General features: G+C 42.9%; 1 pseudogene; it reads right to left on the reverse strand.

Moving 5' to 3' along the window:
* Positions 1 to 2,216: 2,216 nt before the first annotated feature.
* LOC115250018 (vesicle-fusing ATPase-like) lies at positions 2,217 to 16,781 on the reverse strand (annotated as a pseudogene).
* Positions 16,782 to 19,196: the final 2,415 nt, after the last annotated feature.

Consider the following 19,196-nt stretch of genomic DNA (forward strand, 5'->3'; position numbering starts at 1 on the left):
CTCCTCATTGAGCTAATGTGTTGAGCTAATGTGGGTCCATATATGAATTTTATGGAAGTAAAAACAGTGAAGGTTTGAAGGTCAAAATAATCACAAACGTTCTCGTGAAATGTGTGCCAACATCAAAACACCACATAAGGAATCATCTACTCCATGTTGTTCTGGATTGCTTGTTTTTCCTCTTGCTTGATGGCTTTTCACCTGTCATTTCTGATGTGTCCTTTATGGTTTTCAGATGTACTTTTTTAGCACACGTAGGGACTTTTTGCCTGTTTTTAGGTACCATAAAAACACAGCAGAGCAGACTAAAGACACACATGCAATGAGATGGCACTTATATTCTCAGATATTTGTTATTTAACTTCAGTCAAAATAGGAACAGAGACACAGTTGAGTGTTTTTCCTGTGCACCTGCGGCTTTTATTGCAATAATACATCTGCATGTAATATATTTTCACATCCACACACACACACCCCGCACACACTGTAAAAGATCAAAGCCAACACAAACATTGGACACAAAAGAAAAAAAAAACAACACAAAATGAATCACCGATTATATAACCCCCCAGATATAGACGTTAATGCATGCATGCTCACTCACATAATCACATTCCACGACCCCGCGTGCGCTCTCCCACACCAAACACATGCAGCATGTGGTCTCGCCACACATGCACACGAGCGCACACCATAAGGGACTGAGATAAGTAGCAAAGGTCTCTCGATTCTATCATAAAAGTGCCGAGTATTTTCTTGAATGTGTAACACTGACGATGTCATACCTACAATAGCTAGACTGAACTGAGCTGTACTGTACGAGCACACAGACAGACAGGCCGACAACTCAAACATTTACTTTCACTATTACAGTCAAGTCAACATCTGTGGAACAAGAGGGAAGAATCATACTGCTATAGTATGAAATCAACTTGTGATTATCGTTTAAATTCTTCTCACGATATACTGTTTTGTCTATATATACTATTTACAACGACCGGGTTTCACACTGTATATTTAAAGGGTTAACATGTACACATGGAACAGCTTCTATGTTCTTTGACAGCCACTACACATCAAACTAAAAGCCTGTTGCCGCTTCACATTGTCAATATTCAAAGAGCTTTGGGATTTTGGCCAGTTTCGGATGATTTTGGTCTCTGGTTAGTCAAGACTTGCAACACACCTGCAATAACTACCTGCAGCAGGACGTAAGTCCGTTAACGAGTACAGTGAATACCAGAGCAAAAATGAAGAACTAAATCAAACATACATAGTTGCATTTTTTGCTATTTCTTTTACACACAAAGCACAAACAGCACTTTTTACAATTATATATTTTGTTTGTTTTTACAGATAACAGATCTGGAGCGGTACGACTTGCAGTGGTGTGTGACGATATGCGGTTCAGTGCAGTTTTCCATTAGTAGGGAGGACGGCGGGACAGTAGCGGGCTTGTGTGGACAGCGATACTCCGTTGTGCGTTCGGTAAGGATGGATTCACCGGCGGCTGGACCTTCAGATCTTTGTCCTGTCCCTTTTATTCATAGAAGCTTCGACCCCTGGGGACAGAAAATGAAGAGAAATAAGTAAGACAAGTGTTTGTTGCTTGTCTGTTGTTCCGATGTGGCAGGGCGGCAACCTCGACCCCTCGACCCCTCACTGATCTCCAGTCTACTCTACATGACTCAGAATATGTGTCACACAGTTACAAAACACTGATCCAGTGGTTTCCTGGGGTTGCAACCATGAAAGTCTGCCAAAATGTGGACTATGGACACATTTACATCTAATCATGTGCAAAAAGCTGATAGCGAGTGCTTTGTGAGGTGATAAACTATATACATCAGTGAGGCCTAATAAAGATTTTTTTCCTCCCATTTTGTTCTGTCACAAACACCATAAAGTAAAAGCGAAACCATCTAAGGGGAGGTGGGGATTTTGTTCTAAGCACTTACTAAGAAAACTACAGGGGGTACTAGAGACAGGTCTCATTGGCGGCTGTGGACCTTACCAGGACACAATTAGTGAGACAGAGAGCTTAAATGCGGATTTGATCGCCTTCATTCAACCTGGTGATTGCAAAATAAAGCTGTTATGTTCAGAGGTTGGCGCGGAAATGTGAGTGATCATTTAACCTTTGACCAAAGTACATCTGTGCTGCAGAGGAGATTTGACATACAGGGTGTTGGCAACACTGAGCATGGGTGGTGTACTCACGCCCCCTCGTCTCTGAGCAGGGACAGGAACTTGGACACTCTGTAATCCTGGTCCATCTAGACAGTCAAAGGAAACCCAGGGGAAAAAAACAGGAATTTGTATTATTTATCAAAGAAATATAAGTTGCTTCAGTTAAGTGTCAGAAATAATAAAATAATGGCTAAACTTGGTATCATCCAACATTTAAGTATCCAATAAATAGAAATATGGACTAATTATTTAAAGGAAAACAAAAGGAGTTGCCAGGCTTTTTTCTGTTGAGGGTTCTTTACCTGCAGTGACATCTCAATGAGCACCAGGAGCTTCTTGATGCCGATCCAGACGCGCTTCCCTTTCAGCTGTTGAGCGATGCTGGCGCGTTCTTTATCCGTGAAGCTGCCCAGCAGCTACAGAGGACACGACACTTTCAGCCCCACCTTCATGAAAAGGCCTGCTGTGTGAGGATCTGCCATCACCCGTACCTCTAAAGCGTCCACCAGCTGCTCCCCAGTAGAGATGTTGGGGATGTGGATGGTGGTGCTGAAAGCGTCCAGCATCTCCATCTCCTGTAACACATCTTTTCTGCTGGTGGTCCCGATGAGATGAGCAGCTTGCGACCCTGCAGGAGGTAAACATGGCAACATGCTGAAATCCATTTGAAAGCAAATCTACCATTATGCCACAAGGGTTTTGACTTTAAAATCACTTTTACATCACTACTGTATGTGCATTATAAAGAGTACATAAAAACTGGTACACTACGTCTGTAAATGATTACAAATCTTTGATGATATTTCACAAACCCAACTCAAATATTTGTTCACAAACAGGGGGGACCAACACAACAGTGTGGTGTTTGTAAGATGCAGGTGGGCACGACGCAGCCAGTCAACCCATCAGCAGAAAATAACCCCAAGTGTTTTCACATTTTCTCTGTGGTACTTTAGTGAAGAGGAAGCTCCTGACAGAGAGGAACGTTGCTGTTTCTCCTTTAGTAAAGAATCAGCCCGTGCCAGACGTTCTTCAGCCTCACGTTGAGCTTTCGCCATGAATTTACTGGCTACACTGTCTGAGATTATTTGATACTTTGACTTTAGCTGAACACGGAGTATTCAAATGCGTAGTGTTGAGTCATACAGAGTTTTCAGAGGACCCACAGACCTTTGGTGGAGCCTTTTTCAGCAGCACAAGGAGAGCCTGAAGCACCAGGTTAGAGAAACGAGGACCGATGGGGACGTAATCCAACAGGCGCTCGATGTCGTCGACCACAACGCAGCTGAGCTGAGACTTGTAGGCATCATCAAACACCTGGAAGCAACAAACAAACCAGGACAAAAGGGAAGACAGATGGAGAGGAGCCAGAGGGAAATCAATGCATAGACCAACAAGAACAGAAGGGAAGGATTCAATTCCACTTTAACTGTGAGTTTGCCAAACACGTGAAGGATTAAAACGCGCAGCAGCACTTACCTTTTTGATTGCCTGGCACTTAGAGATTTCTGAGTGTCCAATCATCTTGTCTGGAGAGCAGATCTTAATGAAGGGGAACTGTGAGTCCTCTGCAATCTTGGCAGCCAGTGCAGTCTTCCACTGTGAGGTGGGCCTGTGTGTGTGTGTGGGGGGGGGGGGGGGGGTGAGGGAGGGACAGGGGGTAGCAATTTACTGTCTGCATATTTGAGTAAGTATGTAAATCAGCAGGTGTCACAAGAGGCCTTTAGTGCTCTATGATTGTTACTATTACTATGTATAATAAATGCTAATAATGTGCTCAACAACGCGATGTTTGCTGCTTATCTAACTCATGTCATATGTCACGGTACATTCAAAATTCACAGGACTTGCTGTCGTCTTGTTTTCTACCTTCCAGTAACACCGTCACTAGCGGGTGTGCGATCGCTGTTCTGGTCTGCTGCACCAGCAGCTCGCCGTCGTCCAGGACGTGAGTGACGGGATCGCCCCATTTGATGATGCCGTTCATGATGTAGCTGGAATAGTCCTCCTGGTTGGTGCCGAACGCCTGGGGGACAAAGCTGGAAATGTTCGCGGGCTGCGGTGTTGCAGGCGGGTTCACGCGCGTGAGTACGTACGGGTTTGATGTCATTGTTGAGGGATCCCTTGAAGTCAGCCCTGGTGACCTGCAGCTTCTCCGCCCGCTCCATATCCACTTCCACTGTTGACGTAGCCTGTTGGGGGCGTTAGCGTTGGAGTCGAGTCAACATTCAAGATCAAATCAGCTCTGATTTCTGGTTTCTGCACTTTATGGATGCAGAAATCAGTCATCGGTCCAATGTGCAGGATGGGAAAGAGCTGAGGGACCTTGATGTGTCGGTTCATCGCTGTGGACTGAGCTGCCCTGACCAGCCCTTCCAGCTCGGCACCACTGTAGTTCTTCGTCTCGGCCGCCAGTTCCTTGATGTCCACATCTGTGGCGAGCAGGTTGAAGTTTTTCATCTTGTTGGTGTGGATGTGGAGGATCTGGACACGTCCCTTCTCATCAGGCAGACCTGGAGGTCAGAAGATGAGTGTGGGAAACATGGAAACCAAGGTATACCTCCAATCACTCACGCCTTGCTTTGTTTAAACCACTGCTCCTCGACGCACGGCTGAATTTAAGGGAAACTGAATCTCAGAATCTCATTTTTATTTTAGGAGTTTTCACAAATGTGGGAGTTCAATTAGGAATGACAGGCTTTTACTGAGAATGCCTCAGATGCATTCCTTTGGATGAGAGAATGTCTGGGAGTTGGGGCACAGCATATCAGAGGCTTGGATTCCTCCTTGCAGATGCTTTGGAAGGCCATTGTGTTTAGCTGTTGCTTGTGTGTTTTTTCTGCTATCTCCACTGTGTCTGTCACAAGCTGTTTTTCTCCTTCTGTCACATCTGGTCAGCTTTACGTGACAAACAGATTCAGAAGTCTTAATGACACAGCAAATGCATTAAAAAGAAAAATGCATCCCAAGTCCCATCCAAAATTGAAAGAGCCTTTCCTCGGCCCTGGCTGAGCTGTAGGCACTGGTGTCCCCAGACCTGTTTGCTGCAGCTTTAATTAGCTGTAACTCCTTGTTTGGGGCCTTAAGTGAATGGTGGTCTGGCTGACTAAAGCGGGTGACGTTGGTCTCACAAATGCTTTTCACATAACTGTCCCATCTGACAGATTTTCCTTTCCTATCCTTGATTTTCCCAGTACGAAAGACAGAACGTATCAAACCATGAACCAGCTCTCATTAGTTAATTGAATTTTATTTTAAAAAAAAAAAGCTGTACTGTTTGTGAATGGTAAATAACATGCTTTTGTAATATCCTTGAAACTGAAGAAGAAAGAACACGTACCAATCTCCATTTTGACCTCAAACCTGCCAGGTCTCATCAGGGCATCGTCAATGAGGTCTGGCCTGTTAGTCATACCTGCAAAGACGGGAAATGAACAGATGCTTACACCGGCTCCAGCACACGCCAGAGCTCTTTTGTTTTCATGGAGCCAGCCTGCCATCTGCCAATCCTTTTGATTGAATTCATTAAGCAGATCAGTCCTGAGAAAGAATGAGTGCTGCAGATTTATAGAATAAGGTGCAACACCAACACATTTTGATTACATATATTAATGCCAATCTAGTTTTAAGAACTAGTAGTTTTGGTGTTAGTGAATTTTGTGTTGGATTTCCAAGAATTACATATTTTTAGACCATCTCTCTCAGTAAAGGTAAAACGGAAGCCATAATAACAAATAGGCTGACTTATGAGGGTTGTTTTTTTCTTAAATCAAGGACAGGGTAAGATCATAGAGCTGAAGGAGATTAGAAGGAGACTGTTTCCTTTCTTCTTATTTTGAACTGCTTTAAGCGTGTCTGTTCTTTCCATTTCTCACACTTAATCATAGCCCCCCCTCTCAGTTTTCTTTAAATGTGTTACTTTCTTGTAAATCTGTAACTTTTCCTTAGAAAACTGACTTCCTGTTTGGTGGTACTGACCGATAACCAGGATGTTATTAAGCTGTTCCACGCCATCAATCTTGGAGAGGAGCTGGTTGACCACCGTGTCGTGCACGCCTGTGCTGCTGGCGCCCGTTCCTCTCTGCTTACAGATGGCATCCAGCTCATCAAAGATAATGATATGGAGGCCGCTGTTGGCCCCGAGCTGAAAGAGTTCCACATAAACCAGTCAACTCAGACAATCATGAGCATTATCTTCCAAATCTAAAGGATATTTGGCCTCTCTCACCCTTTTCTGCTCCTCCTCTGCTTCGGCAAACAGCTTGCGGATGTTGGCCTCCGACTCTCCCACATATTTGTTGAGAATCTCTGGACCGTTCACAACTTTGGGCTCACGTGCGTTGAGCATCTTACCGATCTGCCTGGCCATCAGAGTTTTACCACATCCTGGGGGTCCGAACAGCAAGATGCCCTTCACGTGCTTACATCCTGAAGGAAAGAAAGAACAAAAGTGTTACAAATACAATCTCTGAGGAATAGACGGGAAAATGGTGAGAGGAGAGCCAGAATAGCCGGACTACTCACCCATCTGCTCCACAATGTCAGGAGGAAAGACTCGGGATGCGAAAGCTCGACGGAAAATGTCAGAGAATTCCTTGTCCAGACCTCCAATTCCCATCTTCTCGAAGTTCCATTCTGGGTTGATGATCGTCTGCCGTGCCTCCTTGGTTTTGGCCTTACCTGCAAACACGCAACAGCATTATTTACTTAATTATAGTTATAAATGTCTAAGTGAGAATCAGGAAAAGATCCTCGGGATAAAATAAACCCCACTAAAAATCAGAAAGAAAAAAAGCAACATTAGAGAGAAACGAATATTCTTGGGATCTTACTGCCACCTTCTGCACAAAAGAGATACTACATGATCCAAAGTTTGTCTTTAGCTGCTATTCATCACTACATGTGCACATTAATGGAAAAAAAAAAGAATTGTGCTTTAAGCTCAATTATGTGCAACTATCCGTTACCACTATTCAAAAATAAAGAGGCCCCAGTTTATTTTCAAATATGAATGTGTTTAGCGTTTAATAACACAACTCTGTTAAGGAACCTACCAACAAGCGTCAGGATGAATTCTCCACTTTCTCGAAAATCACCTGGCTGTTGCCCACCATCAGCCCAATCTCGATCTGTTAGCGAAGACAGGTTCATGTACAGAGATCCATTACCACTAAATGGTGAAAGAGCTCATAAATATCCATGGAAATTCCTCATGCGCATGCAGATCAGCATGCCGAGCACAGGTAATGGCTGCGAGACAGATCATCCTGTGTTATCAACATGAATAAATAATGAACATTTGCTGCAATAAATTAGGGGTTGCAGTGCTCATCTGTATTACAGTGGTCAAACTGGTCGTCCCTTCAGTATGTATGAGCATAATAAGGATTAAATTAAGTTCAATAATATACTCAACAGTCCCAGCGGTGGACAACAACTCCCATTTCCTGTGTGTTCCAAGTTTTCTCTTTAAGCTCAAGTAGTAATTCAGGGCATCTGATCAGCTACCTTCTGTTTCTTTCCGGAGGCTGGTTCTCCTCTGAGGATGCTCGCATCCATGGCCTCAATGTCCTTTATCATCACGCCAAACATCTTGTCGCAGAAATTAAACACCAGCTGAGGGAAAAGGGAGGGATTCAACAGGGCCAGAGCAAAGATGAGATGTTTTAGTCATTGATTAACTGGACGGCACCAACACAAACCTGCTGGGAGACCGAAAACGCCTGGTTGTTTGAACTGCTGGATGAACTCGGCAGCCATCTTGTCAGAATCGTAGGGGGAGGAGTCGGTGCTTTCTTCTGCAGGAAGTCTATTTCGATTGTCATGGCGCCGATGCACTGCTTGGACTTGTCAAAGTTATAGTTGCAGACTGGGGGGGTTACAGAAAATGATCTCAGATGATGCTGGCTAGAAAAATACACCACAATGAAACTTATCACACGGCAACGCCGACAGCTGTAGCGCCAGGTTTTGGATTATTGGTTCCGTTCTTCAGTAGTAGCACTTTTTAATCCTATAAAAGTGATTTTTTTTTTGTAACAGTTGACTGGTTGGCTAAGTTAAGAAATGGAAAACCCTAATTGGGACTAAAATATTTACCAAAAAGTTAAATATAGAAATGCTATACCTTCCACCTCTTGACCAATGGAGATGCCAGCCCATTTCCTCTATAAGAACATTTGAAAGGTTAGAAAGAGTTAAACCAGTGCAGTGTGTGTGTGTGTGTGTGTGTGTGTGTGTGTGCACCTGTGGCAGGTTGAAGCCGATGCTCCCTGCAGCCATAGTGTGGTGAGTCTTGACTGTAAACACATATTTGTGATTGGGCGTGGTCTTTACGATCACGTGTCTGCAGAGAATAGCCTGTTGTTAGCATTTCGTTTTAGGTTGAAACGTGTTTCATATTGCACAGCAACATGTCTTCATATGAGGATGACCTCATCATAACTATTAAATTAGCCCTTTCATCATTACTCATTTCGCATGAAGCACCCTTTCACAAATTTGCATCATTTTCTGAGATTGCAAGACCTCATCACTTTACTCTTCTGTCTGCCTGCCTGCCTGTCTGTCTGCCTGTCTGTCTGTCTACCCATCCATATTTATCCATCCAGATTTATTTCCCATTTTAATATCTACCTACAAGCAGGCTAACAAAAGAAACTGTTTGAAGGACCAAATCCACCACAAAGGCTTAGAAAAACACTTTCTGCATCTGCTTGGGGTTTTGTGAGGTCCATTTGGAGTCAGATACCAGTGTCCAGAATGCCTGCTGCAAAGAAACAAGGCCCAAATGCCGTAAGCCACATGTTAGTTTGTGCGTCCAGTTCACAAAAGCCACTAAATCACCCAACCAGCTGTGCTGCATCTGGCCACACAAATGTGTTGATTGTGATACCTGACTGTCAGAAATGCAGTAACATATGCAATAGGCTGGTATTTCATACTGTTTTGCATGCATAAACTTAGAATCATTTTAATTCTGCCTTTTGCAGTTTAAATGAAAGATTTAAGATGAGATGTTCACCCTTTTTTTCAGGAATTGGGGAACATTTAGGTTGAAATGCAGACTAAGGCAGAAGATTACAGGGTGGATTTTTGGAGACGGTCCTCAGAAATGCAGAGTCATGCAGACTTCACTTCCTGGAAACCATTTTAACAGTGTCAAAATGTGCTGCAGGAGCTAATTTTGTTGTTAATCAAAGGTGAATCATGATAGCGACTGTGGCCACAACTGTGCAGCATTTAAGATGTATGCTAGATTTTATTCCAATATCAATAAACATAATTACAGAAGTGCATTTCTGCACTGTCGATACATTAACTGTGACTCAGCTGTTGCTTCTTTTTAACATAAATGCCTCTCCTTCTCCAGCAGCCAATTGTCTGTGTGCATCCTGGTGCTGCACAGGCGGCTGCATCCTGAAAACGAGGGGGGATCAAATACAGAACATGGCTTATCTATGATAACCAGGGTACTTCATAGAGACAGAAATGAGCAGCTCTAATTATTTAATATCTGTTGGTTACTAGGATACTAATACTTCTCAGCTCTGTTCCAGCAGGGCTCATCCAGAGAGTTGAAATTAAAATCCTGTAAGGTTGATGATTGCATGATTACAGTTTATTGCCAGTAATATATTTTAGAAAATTGATTCAAACTATATATCTGTAATGTTCTGCTCACAATGTCAATAATCTAAAGCAGGCAACAGCTGGTAACTCCTCTGTGGATGATAAAGAAAGTGATTCCATTGCCATGGCAGCAAAAACAAGACTAACTTCTTACTGCCTGACATTTTAGAGACGATCCAATGTACACCTTTTTTATCCATCTGGGGTCTAATCTCCATCTACTCCATGAAATTTGCTTTGTGAATAACATGGACTTTGACCAGAACATCAAGGATATTTTTCTTACTTACAGTTTCTTCAAGTCTCATACGTGTCATATGACATTTAATTCAGTTATTTTTGCTCATTTCCATCTGAAATCCTTGACATGACCTTGAGACTTCATCTCTATTTGGCCTTACTTTCATCCTAAGCTGCCTCCTATTGTGTTTTTAACTGTTCTCAACAGATGGAGAGTTGCTGATTAGCTGGGTGCACTGATTGAAGAGACGACTGGCTGCTGGCCATAATGACTACTCACTGTCCTGACTGCAGATCTTTCTCGCTCACCACGGCGCAGTTAGTCAGTGACAGCTCGTCTGTCGGGCAGCGTGCAGCTTGCATGGACTAGAGAAGGGATAAGAAAGGAGGAAAACACAGAAAACACAGCTTAACAATTTAACATAAGGAACACCTGCTGCACAGTTTACTTAAACCCAAATATAGTGGAAAGCAGAGCATCTCAATTTAACCTGAAACATATAAGCAACATGGTGAATAACGTCATTGTCAGTGACATTATACTCCATCCATCCATCCATCCATCCATCCATCCATCCATCCATCCATCCATCATCCATCCATTCACCCATCCATCCATCCATCCATCCATCCATCCATCCATCATCCATCCATTCACCCATCCATCCATCCATCTATCCATCCATCCATCCATCTATCCATCCATCTATCCATCCATCCATCCATCCATCCATCCATCCATCCATCCATCCATCCAGCTTCCGTCCCATATTCCTGATCATGATATAGTTCACGCCAGTGTATTCAGGTCGCGCCGACATATTTTACAGAGATGTGATCTCATCTGAAGCTTTTACAGGATGTCCTGCTGCTGCAGGCCTGACTGAGGAAATCTGGTCCTAATAGCAGGTCACCCTGCCTCCATCCACACTGCACAGGTCAGCTTGGAGACAATTTGAAGAACAATCAGAAAATATGTGGCGAGGCTCTGATAAGATAATGTACCGAGGGTCATTTGCCCTGTTTTACTTTCAGTAGTGAACAATGGGAACGCTACTGCATTAATATATAGTACATCTATTTCGTGGCATATGACAAATAAATATTAAACCCTTAATAACTCTATTAAAATGGTACTACATGAGTCAGATGGAAGCAACAGGGACTAAGATGCTTCTCTCACCATGTGACTAAAGCTGAGTGTGTCTGACACTGTTTCAGCAGAGCAAGTGTGATTTTTCACTGGCAGCAGCAGCAGAAATGCGGCGCGGTGTCTGTTCAGTATTCTCATCAGGTCTCATCTGTTTTCCTTCACTGTTCCCGGGCAGGACACGAAGCAGGGAAGCCCCGCGTGCACCAACATCCCTTGACTCTCCTTGTATCCTGTCAGGTTTGCATATCGTCAAGTCCGATGACCCTGTCGACACTCTGGCCGTGCACTGAAAAACAACCATCGCCACCCGCACAGTAGCGAGAATCAGCTGCTAGTTTCAGCAGATTCCTAAGTAGCCGCACGGTAACCATGGTAACTGCATTCAGCATTCAAGCGGAGTGCCTGAAGATCAATCACGCTTTACTGCCTGTGGATATATTGCTGCGTTTAAATTACAGCGTTGCGTGGAGGTAGCAGAGATTACAGCAGCAGAAGGTTCAAAAGTTCTCTCATACCTGAGTTCTTCCACACCTGCACGGGGTGGATCTGCTGTGGGCCCAGAAAGCAAAATACACCTCCTGGCAGGATTAGTGTCTTTGCAACCACTCATCCGGAAATCAACATTACACACCAGCTTTTAATCTGACGAGGACTTGAATTTCCTGCTAGCACAATGACCACGACCTGGCTGCAGCTACAGAGCAGAATATAAAGCCTGCCTTTATGCTGGTAATGCACCGGTGAAATGGCCCCCATGGCGTATTCATTTCTGCTAAAAGCAACATAACTGTCATACCAATGTTTATGTTACATCAATGTAAGCGTTTTTTTGGCGTCTGTATGTTAGCATACTCAATCCTTTCCCTTGTCATGATAAATGGATTTTAACACAAATGGGTGCGAATGAGTCCAGTCCAGAGGTTCAATGTTGCAGATATATTTAACTGAGTTTTTAATCTTTAATTTTATGGCTTTTACTGCAAAAGTAAGAGATTGTTTTGACCTGTTGCAGAGCCCTGCACAGCAACATTCAAGCACCTATGGGTAATGAGAACATGAGGATTGATTGATGCTTGACATAGTATTCATTACTGAGTCATGATAGTTGGCACAGCATCAGCCGTCCTCTTGTTTTAACGAGGATCCAGGGTTAATCTCCCTCCCCAGCACTGCTGATGCTCAGCTGCACCCACTGCAGCAAACCCACATCAGCATCATCTTTGTTGTGCTGACAGAGAAATGCGTAAATAAGCCAGATATTTTTGGCATCCTGCAGCAGGTCTCCTACCTGGAAATTAAAAATGAATGTAAACTGTCGACGAGAAGGTTCCTAGAATGACCCCGCCTCCATGTGGGGCTCGTGGTTCTCCCCATGCCTGCATATGTTTCCTCCAGGCTCTGGTTTCCTCCCACACAAACAGGCACATTAGGTTGATAGAACTACCTAATTGCCCCAAAGTGTGTGAGTGTGTGGGCGTGTGGGGTGTGTGCACACACTTGCACACCCTTCTGGATGATGGATAAAGAGCTGTTAAGAAAAGCTGGATGGAAGCTTGTATAAATCTGTGTTCGTTTTGGATCAAACGCAAAGATTTGGAGATTTTTTTCCCCTAATTATTAATTATTAATCAATGCAGGGTGTCGTTAGCCATGTCACACTAAATGTGTGTTTCATTTGAGAACTGTTGACTCAGGAAAGAGAACGGCATCATCTGGCAACAAAAATCAATAGAGTAGTTTGATGACTCTCTATGACTCAAACCAAATTGTTACAAACTATAATTACCTAATTACCAGTGTGTTGAATTTAATGGGATAAAAGTTCCCAATGATGTCAGAAATAAACTGCAGAACAAGTAATATCGCTTCTCAAAATGCAAATTCAATTAATTCCCAGCAGCCCTGCAATTAATTTTTAAGGCAAAAGTTTAATCATTTGACAGCCCTATTTTTGGTGATAATTCTCCTAAACAGCAACTTATTCCTTAAAATGGCTGTTGAATAACTTATTTATATAGCTTAGAATTTTCTAAAGCAGAAATTCTATGATTTTCTTTTGAGACAATATTTGACTATGAACACAACATGAAAGAACTTTATATATGATAAATATTTTAGGTTTAATCCCATTGTGGTTACCCCAGAAACCATCTGGTAACCTAAATAAAGAGATTTAAATGCCAAAGCAGGGATATTTTAAAACGGTCCACTATGGACTATCCAACCCCACAGCTTTAGCAAATTAACCATTTCTATTCATAAATAACTCGTTGCTATAAAGTAGCAGACAGCTGCCCTGAAAAATGTTCACATTGGTAGCAACTGGCATTAATCAGCCAGTTTAAATCATCTTCAAAACCGTGTCCTCCAGTGTCACAAGATGAAGATCTGACCCAGAGTCTGCCTCTTCGTCTTGTGTGAGCCCGGCGATTGTTGTCAACGCCACATCCAGTGACAGCTGCAAAAAATAGCTGCCAGGAACGAGGGGTGAGCTGTAGGTGCTGAGCAAACTGAAGGATTGGGGAGGAATCGCTGTGTGAAGCGCTGCTAAAACAAGGTCAACATCTAAGAGGTCATTCAATTTCAAGTTTGGGGGGGGGGGGGGGGGGGGGGGGGGGGTTGAGCTTGCTAACAAAAGGTTTTGACCTTTTGCAACCTAAAAATGAATTACGAAAACAGAGCTAATGTAAAAGCTATCGATGGGGCTTGAATGGAAAAAAAGCAGGTTCCAGTGGAACAAACTCACTGTTCTGTCTGTCTATTTTTAGCTGCTTTGCAACATTGAGCCAAAGAATTCATGTTGACGAGTTGGTGACCTGTTTACTCATTTGGTACAATTGTGATATGGTTCCCTGTCTACTGGTGCTAAGCTGTTGACAGTGAGATATATTTATTATCTCTTCTCAGAAACACCTCCACACTTTGGTGAAATGCCATCAGGTTTGGCAAAGAAACTGTGCACGAAAATCAATTCAGCAAAATATTAATTTCATTGGCAACAAAATGTCAATTTAAAAAAAAAGCTACACTGTGTTCCTTACTTCTATATATACGTTTGATATGAGTCAAGGTCAGATCGAGAGACGCTACACTTATGTCATTTAAATGTAATATCTTACAACGTCAAGTAGGCTACAAGATGTGTGAAAGCAACGCATCATGCTACTATGAAATCCAAGGACAAATAAGAAAAAAAAAGACTGAAATCTATCAGTCTGGAAAAGGTTACAAAGCCGTTTCCAAGGGTTTTTGACCCGGCAAACCGTGGCTAAAGAAACTGGTAACAATGGTGAACCTTCCCAGGAGTGGTTGGCCTTCCAAAATGACTAAGAGTACAATAACGATTCATCCATGGTGTCACAAAAAAACAGCCTTTAAACAAGTTCAGGCCTCACTTGCCTCAGTTACAGTCAGTGTTAATGACTCAGCAATGACAAAAGGACTGGGCAGAACTGGCACCCATGGGAGAGTTTAAGGCCAAATATTGTGATCCTGGACAACAATATCGATGAGAAAGTGGAACTTTAGATGTGACCTGTTACAACTGGCATAGAAATACCACAACAAGGATGCTTGTTGTGAATGATGGGACCACGAATCTCGTCTACCACAAAAAAATCTGCAATTTGTATTTACATGGAATATCTCTGTCTAATATTAAAATTGCGTGATAATCTAAACATTTAAGTGTGATATATACACAAAAAAGAATTCAGGATGCTTAAAGACCTGGAAAGAAGGAACGCGCCTACTTGTTGATATAGTACAGGCTAAATCGGCTTTCATTTTCAGCGGTCCGTTGCTATGCCTACCAGGTGGAACAACAGCTAGCTTATCTCACTTCAAGTGAAAATGTCAACAATGGTGGACTGATAGCCTGCACAATAATGCGTGATGTAAAACATTCTGTGACCTGGCCTAGCTTATCTTGAGTAAAATGGTCAATGCCCCAGGCCTTCAGATAAAGGGGCCCTTTATCTGAAGTGTATCTATACCTACCTTGTAAAATATTACGACCTGGCGGGCACCAGCAGTGGCAAGCAGAGAGGAAGGACAGAAGAAAGTATTTAAGAGGAAAGGGCTCTTCGTATGGAGTTGGGAAGGGCTGCAGGCTTCTGAGGGTGTGAGAAGCTTATAGCAGAAGAAATGCACATTCAAGCTCCACCCACTCATGCAGATCACACACACCACATGATGATGGCATGATCGCGAGGGCATGCAGCAGAGGTGGAGGGTCTGCTTGAATGATGGTTTCCTACGTCCATGACATTGACCAAGCAGCCATGCAAAACAAATGTTTATTAGTGTGTTTGTGGCATCTCTTCCCCAGCATAAAGATGAATGAGCAGTGAGCACTTAAGTGTCTCACTCTTGTTGGGCATGTGGAAACATTTCTAGAATCTTTTCCCACCATAAAGGATCCATGTTAATTACTAATGTATAGAATGGGAAATAACCTCCACTCCTGAAGATCTCCTGACAATCAGCCTTTTTCATTTCCCCCACAAATGCAGCACACGAGTGTAGAGGTGTGGATGGCGTATTTTCACAATTATTGTAGACACTTGTGAATTGTGGGTGAATCCAACTCATCACAGGCACCAACAAACTCAACACCAGCACCACAAAAGCTGTCGCATCTCTTCATCTCTCCAATTAGAGGACACAGACTAGCCGTCATTCCCTCTGCCATCATGCAGTGTTTATTTTAACCTATTTACAACATAACAGTCATTAATATAAGTTAAAATGTCATCAGTGGGTTTTTTTTAATTGGCCAAAAATACCATCAAGAATCAAGTACTTTGCTGTCCTATATCTTAGAACCATTAGCAACAATCAGCTACTGGATGCTAAGCTGCTAGACGCTAAGTGAAAACTCAGTTTGGAGAAAAAAACAACTATTTGTATTTATGTTTGTTATACTGACGTTTACACAATAGTCCCTCCCTCCTGATGTGTGCTGACAACCGCTTGATAAAACTCTCCAACCGTCGTTTTATTGGATTTACTTTGAGAAACAACAGTTTTTGCCACTGGTTGGCTGTTGTGCTGCTGCGATAACATTTGCAGTCCCAGGATTTGTATTGAGCGGCCACAGGTTCGGGCGTGTCTCTGGTGGCAATAACTCCGCATTTCCACCAAACATGTCACCTTTTATCCCCTCAGTTTTCAGTCTACTGCTCTCTTCACCAGTGATCCAGAAAGTCCAGTAAGCTGTCCCTGCTGGGGAGAAATGATCTGGGGTCACTGTGTAGAAGCAATCTAACAAGTTACTAAGCTCATGCCATTAAACAATAATATCATCAGGGAGGAAAGAAGTGTAATTTTAAATTCCATTCAGTCCCCCTGAACCTTTTAATCAGGACATAATAATATTCATCTTTTGCTGGTGGAGTTACTGTTCCTCACTGGCATGTTGGTGATATTCCTTTCTGAGTGTGCTGTGTATAAACCTGAGGGGTGGGGGAGTGGCAGAGAAACTGTTCCATCATTTCTCCAGGCTGTCCTATAAATATGACTCTTCAAAGATTACCTTTGAATTATTCATCTTCCCTCCCTCTGGAGGCAGATCAGGTCACATGTCTCCACGAGCAATCAATGGATGAGCGGTGGCTGATCGCCAGGATTTATGGTGCGGCGTTAAAACCCCTCAGCAAAGGCCGGTCCAGGTAACGCAAGAGAAATCAATAAAGCTTAGCAATAAATACTCCTAAAATAAATTCTCCTAGGATCCCATCATCCAGGTGGCACCTTTGGAGGGGTTTGCCCTTCCTTTATAAGTCAGATCATCCAAACAAACACTACCACTCAAAGATGTCCCAAAATGCTTTATCATCAGGGAGGGGGACCGTACCACACTGTTGGGTACTTTTACAGTAAGAGTATTCCATATGGCACAGGGAATGTATTTCAGAAGCAATTAAAAGGAAAATGGATCCAGAAGGGTTTCAGGCAGGGATGCAGCCACACCTAGAATGCCAGTTGTTTATCGATTGTTGGACGGCATTTTTGCCTGGACTGAACTGTGCTCGTCATGAATGAACATGGCTATAAACAGATCTTTGATCCACATTATAGTCTTGAGTGTTGGGATGGTCAGAAAAGTCATCTCTTGAAGGACTTCTATTCAACAATTTGGCAAATCCTCTCAACCCAGCAAGCTCAGTGGAGTCTCCCTGTAGAAAAAGCTATGATGAACAAATATGTTCCCCTCGTATTACTCAAACAAAATCTGACACTGCTGTTTTCTGTCTGCATGATCCACAGAAGAGGCCCATTGCCTAATTGCGTTCACTCTCAAAACGTTTTCCAGCTCGCGATTGGAGTCAACAGCAAATACAACAGCATAAGTATCAACAGCATAAGCATCAACAGCATAAGCATCAAGCCAACATTGAATGTGTTTCTTTTTCCCTCCCTTTTGGACACCGCCTTGGGCAATATGCGTCAGAGGCCATGGCTGTGCCCACTTTTGAAGATTAATATAAATAAATATCTGATATTTGAGTCAGTTTCCACAGCTAATAAATGACATAACCTTTGATCAGTACTGTGTAAAGACATGACTAAAGCGAGCAAGGGAGAGGGACATAAAAGCAAATGTGGCAGCAAGTGCTGATTTCACCAGCAAACGGACGCAAATTTGAGACATTTGGTTTCACATAATCCAAATTGTAGCGCAGATGTTACACTGCATATTACCATAGCTATATTACAGCACTTGAGTTATCAATGATTCATCCACTGCCTTGACTGTTATTCCATTTGTTTGCTCTTGAAAATACAGGAAGTGAGCGTGAGCAGAGATTAGTGCTATTGAGAGCAAAAACTCACACTGCTCTCACATTCTTAGTCCTTATGGTCTATGTTTGTTTCTGCTGTCAGTCGGTGTGGTTGTGTCTCACAACTTAAGACGTGCCTGAAAGAAATAACATTAATGACAGCTCTGGTTGGAGCAGGAAGCCATGAGGCTGGCTGCTACGTTCAGCTTTCTAAATAAGGCAGCTGAAGTGTCATAAAAATCGTTACGACACTAGCTGAGTCAGGCTAAGGTTCTCATAAAGTCAGTGGTTCGGTTTATGTCCAGAACCAATCGTTTTGCTCCATGCTCATCTGAAACTGACTGTGCTCATTGTGTTCCCTGAGTTCTGGGCTCAATTCCCCATCAGGCCCAGGAAGCTGATCGATAATCGATTAACTACAACTCCGTCCTCATGCAGTGTGTTTGTAGAGGTGTAGAATGTTGCACTTTTTAAAAGCTTTATCCTATCCCAGTCATATAGTAACGCAACTGTTTTGGTAGAATTAGCCAATGTTATTATTTTCAGAATAGATCATAATAGACAATTTTAATAACCATTAATGTTTATTAAATAATAAAAATATAACCACTGAGGCAGAAGCAGTTGAGACCATAATTCAGCCCAACAACTGAACCCAAACTTTGAAAATTCAGTTGTAAACAGTAACAGATGGGACCTACTGACAGTGTTCAGCAATGTTATTATTGCATGTGATCCAGGCACGTCAAACTCAGTCCTCGAGGGCCACGATCCTGCCGGGTTTTCTATCCCACTGAATGCACTTTCAGCCTGGTAGGACAGAAAACCCGGCAGGACCGTGGCCCTCGAGGACTGAATTTGACACATTTAGCCCCAAAGACCCTGCGGTCACAAACACTCTGGATGACCTAAACTCTCTAAAGTTGATCCTAAACAACAAGCCCGGTCTGCCACTGAGGTACTCTTGAGCAAGGTACTGTACCCCCAAATGCTCACGATTCACTGTACCCTGCCTTTTCTCATATGCAGTGAGGATAGGCTCCTGCTCCCTCCCTGTGACCTCAAAAGGGACAAATCTTGTGAGAAAAACAAAGAAAGTCAGCAAAGCAACAAAGTAATTCATCTCCATGCACAATCACACAGTCACAGATGCTCACACACACAGAACCACACGTTCACTAGTTGTGCACTAAGAC

This window comes from Takifugu rubripes, chromosome 5 (genome assembly GCF_901000725.2).
Source record: "Takifugu rubripes chromosome 5, fTakRub1.2, whole genome shotgun sequence".
Classification (NCBI taxonomy): domain Eukaryota; kingdom Metazoa; phylum Chordata; class Actinopteri; order Tetraodontiformes; family Tetraodontidae; genus Takifugu; species Takifugu rubripes.